Source organism: Arachis duranensis, chromosome 10 (assembly GCF_000817695.3).
Source record: "Arachis duranensis cultivar V14167 chromosome 10, aradu.V14167.gnm2.J7QH, whole genome shotgun sequence".
Classification (NCBI taxonomy): domain Eukaryota; kingdom Viridiplantae; phylum Streptophyta; class Magnoliopsida; order Fabales; family Fabaceae; genus Arachis; species Arachis duranensis.
The window spans coordinates 62,577,514-62,582,727 of NC_029781.3; positions in this window are offsets into that span (position 1 = coordinate 62,577,514).

Below are 5,214 nucleotides of genomic sequence, written 5' to 3' on the forward strand. Positions count from 1 at the left end.
ACATCACCTTGAAACACTAGAATTCATTCTTAAAAATTCTGAAAAATACCTAATCTAAGCAACAAGATGAACCGTCAGTTGCAACCAACACCAAACTTAGAGTTTGACTGTGGGGGTTCAACACCAAACTTAGAATTTGGTTGTGGCCTCCCAATACCAAACTTAGAGTTTGACTGTGGGGCTCTGTTTGACTCTGTTTTGAGAGAAGATTTTCATGCTTCTTCCCTTTCCTGTCTGCAAGCCATGGTACTTCCTGAATGGCGAAGAGTTGCTCATCCAGAAAGGTTTCAGAGATCTCAGTAGGAGGGTGGGGCGCTCCTGCTACTGGTTATCCGGGACAGGTGATCAGCTACTTGATTCTCTGTCCCTTTTCTGTCTCTTATTTCTATATCAAACTCTTGCAGAAGCAACACCCATCTTATGAGCCTGGGATTTGAATCCTGCTTTGTGAGTAGATATTTAAGAGCAGCATGGTCAGTGTACACAATCACTTTTGATCCTACTAGATAGGATCTAAACTTGCCAATGGTATAAACCACTGCAAGTAACTCTTTTTCTGTGGTTGTGTAATTCTTCTGTGCATCATTTAAAACACGGCTAGCATAATAAATGATGTGCAGAAGCTTGTTATGCCTCTGTCCTAACACTGCACCTATCTTGTGAAAAACTTGATGCACGAAATTGTGATCATCAATGGCGCTATCAACATGGTACGCTCAATTGCAATCTCAACTCTTTATCACAACTTTGCACAACTAACCAGCAAGTGCACTGGGTCGTCCAAGTAATAAACCTTATGCGAGTAAGGGTCAATCCCACGGAGATTGTTGGTATGAAGCAAGCCATGGTTATCTTGTAAATCTCAGTCAGGCAGATTCAAATGGTTATGAATGATTTATTAATAAAGCATAATATAAAGATAGAGATACCTATGTAATTCATTGGTGAGAATTTCAGATAAGCGTATGGAGATGCTTTGTCCCTTCCGTCTCTCTGCTTTCCTACTGTCTTCATCCAATCCTTCTTACTCCTTTCCATGGCAAGCTGTATGTAGGGTTTCACTGTTGTCAGTGGCTACCTCCCATCCTCTCAGTGAAAATGTTCAATGCGCTTTGTCACAGCACGGCTATTCAGCTGTCGGTTCTCATAGCTTATACCGCGAAGATTCCGATTAAGGAACCCAAGAGATAAACATTCAAGCCTTGTTTGCTTGTAGAACGGAAGTGGTTGTCAGGGACGCGTTCATAAGTGAGAATGATGATGAGCGTCACATAATCATCACATTCATCATGTTCTTGGGTGCGAATGAATATCTTAGAACAAGAATAAGCTGAATTAAATAAAAGAACAATAGTAATTGCATTATTACTCGAGGTACAACAGAGCTCCACACCTTAATCTATGGTGTCTAGAAACTCCACCGTTGAAAATACATAAGAACAAGGTCTAGGCATGGCCGAATGGCCAGCCTCCCATAGAGGGTTCAATCATAAAAACATGATCAAAAGATTAAAAATACAATAGTAAAAGGTCCTACTTATAGAGAACTAGTAGCCTAGGGTTTACAGAAATGAGTAAATGACATAAAAATCCACTTCTGGGCCCACTTGGTGTGTGCTTGGGCTGAGCATTGAAGCATTTTCGTGTAGAGACTCTTCTTGGAGTTAAACGCCAGCTTTTGTGTCAGTTTGGGCGTTTCACTCCCGTTCTTGTGCCAGATCCGGCGTTTAACGCCGGGCAGTTTTGAGCTGATTTGGAACACCGGTTTGGGCCATCAAATCTCGGGCAAAGTATGGACTATTATACATTGCTGGAAAGCCCAGGATGTCTACTTTCCAACGCAGTTGAGTGCGCGCCAATTGGGCTTCTGTAGCTCCAGAAAATCCACTTCGAGTGCAGGGTGATAAACCCCCATTTTGACGGTTTATATTGTATTGATTTTAGGAGATTTTATGACCTTTTACCCACATTTATCCATTGAAATAGCATGGTTTTATAACTTCTCCTTTAATTGTGCTTAAGAGTGAAAACATGCTTTTTAGGTCTTAAAATAAATAAATTCAATTCACCTTGATTCCATTAGATGCCTTGATATGTTTGTTAAGTGACTTAAGGTTTAGGAGGCAAAGCTTGGACCAAGGGAATGAAAGAAAAGCATGTAGAAATGGAGAACTCATAGAGAAATAAAGGAAACGCAAAAGCAGTCAAGCCGACCTCTTCGCACTTAATCGACCATAACTTGAGCTACAGAGGTCCAAATGATGCGGTTCCAGTTGAGTTGAAAAGCTAACATCCGGGGCTTCGAAACGATATAAGATTTGCCATAGTTGCATTGCGCATAGGGGCGCGCACGCACACGGTATGTGGACGCACCGATGGTGGCACATGACCCACTTAATGCAACACGTGGCCAGCAATTTTAGAAGCCTTGTGGGCCCAATCCAACTCATTTCTGATGCTATTTAAGCCAAGGATTGAAGAGGAATCAACATACTTGTCATCATTAGTCATAGTTTAGTTTTAGAAGTAGTTAGAAGTAGTTTTTAGAGAGAGAAGCTCTCACTTCTCTCTAGAATTAGGATTAGGAATTAGGGTTAGATTAGGATCTCATAGTTCTAGGTTTAATTCAAGTCTCCTTCTACTTCTACCTTCAATTGATGATTGCTACACTTTGGTTCTTCTTTCTATCCCTATCCTCTTGTTGTAATTTCTCTTATTTTGTTTCTAGGTTTTATAATTGAGATATTTTTGTTCTTTTGTTTTCTTTTAATAATGCAATTTGAGATAATTCATGTGATTGTGATGTTGTTGATTGTTGTTTTGTTAATTCTTTGTAATTGTTAGTTGTTGATTCCTTTTTTTTCTTACAAATAAAAATGCTTTCTTTCATTACCCTCCAAGTGTTTGATGAAATGCTTGAGAGGATGTTAGAGTAGAATTCTATGTTCTTGGCTTGAGAAGGTGACTTAGGATTTCTTAAGTCACTAGTGTCCAATTGATTGATAGTTGATAGCCATTAACTCTAGCCTTCATTAATCCAATTAGTGGAAAGCTAGGATTTATGGACTAGGATTGATATAACTCACTTGACTTTCCTTTGTTAATTGATTTAAGGATGACTAAGTGGGATTAATACTTGCAACTACCATACTTGTGGCTAGTGATAATGATGAAGACCCTTGACAACCAAACCTTGCCAAGACCATTTTGTTAATAAAGTTTTCTTACCATTTACTATTCATATTTCTCATCCAAAACCCCAAAATAAACAAGGCCATAACCAATAACAAGAACACTACCCTACAAGTCCTTTAAGAGACGACCCGAGGTTTAAATACTTCGGTTTATAGATTTTAGGGGTTTGTACTTGTGACAAACAAATTTTTGTATGAAAGGATTATTGTTGGTTTAGAGACTATACTTTACAACGAGATTTCATTAGTGAAATTCTAAACCGTCAAAAATCAATTCATCACAGGGAGGTCAGAATCCAACAGCATCTGCAGTTTTTTTCAGCCTCTGAATCAGATTTTTGCTCAGGTCCCTCAATTTCAGCCAGAAAATACCTGAAATCACAGAAAAACACACAAACTTATAGTAAAGTCCAGAAAAGTGAATTTTAACTAAAAAATAATAAAAATATAGTAAAAACTAACTAAAACATACTAAAAACATACTAAAAACAATGCCAAAAAGCGTACAAATTATCCACTCATCACAACACCAAACTTAAATTGTTGCTTGTCCTCAAGCAACTGAAGATCAAATAAGATAAAAAGAAGAGAATATGCAATGAATTCCAAAAACATCTATGAAGATCAGTATTAATTAGATGAGTGGGGCTTTTAGCTTTTTGCCTCTGAACAGTTTTGGCATCTCACTTTATCCTTTGAAATTCAGAATGATGGGCTTCTATAGAAACTCAGAATCTAAATAGTGTTATTGATTCTCCTTGTTAGGTATGATGATTCTTGAACATAGCTACTTTATGAGTCTTGGCTGTGGCCCAAAGCACTCTGTCTTCCAGTATTACCACCGGATAAATACATGCCACAGATACATAACTGGGTGAACCTTTTCAGATTGTGACTCAGCTTTGCAAGAGTCCCCAATTAGAGGTGTCCAGGGTTCTTTAGCACACTCTTTTTGCCTTGGATCACAACTTTATTATTTCTTTTTCTTTTCCCTTTTTTTTCGTTTTTTCTTTCTCTTTTTTTTTTTGAATTCACTGCTTTTTCTTGCTTCAAGAATCATTTTTGTGATTTTTCAGATCCTCAGTAACATGTCTCCTTTTTCATCATTCATTCAAGAGCCAACATTCATGAACAACAAATTCAAAAGACATATGCACTGTTCAAGCATACATTCAGAAACCAAAGTATTGCCACCACATCAAAATAATTAATCTATTATAAAATTTAAAATTCATGCAATTCTTCTCTTTTTCAATTGAGAACATTTTTTATTTAAGAAAGGTGATGGATTCATAGGACATTCATAACTTTAAGGCATAGACACTAAGACACTAATGATCATAAGACACAAACATGGATAAACATAAGCATGAAAATTTCGAAAAACAAGAAAATAAAGAACAAGGAAGTTAAAGAACGGTTCCACCTTAGTGATGGCGGCTTGTTCTTCCTCTTGAAGATCTTATGGAGTGCTTGAGCTCCTCAATGTCTCTTCCTTGCCTTTGTTGCTCCTCTCTCATGATTATTTGATCTTCTCTAATTTCATGGAGGAGGATGGAATGTTCTTGATGCTCCACCCTTAGTTGTCCCATGTTGGAACTCAATTCACCTAGGGAGGTGTTGATTTGCCCCCAATAGTTTTGTGGAGGAAAGTGCATCCCTTGAGGCATCTCAGGGATATCATGATGAGTGGGGTCTCTTGTTTGCTCCATCCTTTTCTTAGTGATGGGCTTGTCTTCATCAATGAGGGTGTCTCCCTCTATGTCAACTCCAACTGAATAACAGAGGTGAAAAATGAGATGAGGGAAGGCTAACCTTGCCAAGGTAGAGGACTTGTCCACCACCTTATAAAGTTCTTGGGATATGACCTCATGAACTTCTATTTCCTCTCCAATCATGATGCTAGGAATCATGATAGCCCAGTCTATAGTAACTTCAGACCGGTTACTAGTGGGAAAAATTGAGCGTTGGATAAACTCCAACCATCCCCTAGCCATGGGCTTGAGGTCATGCCTTCTCA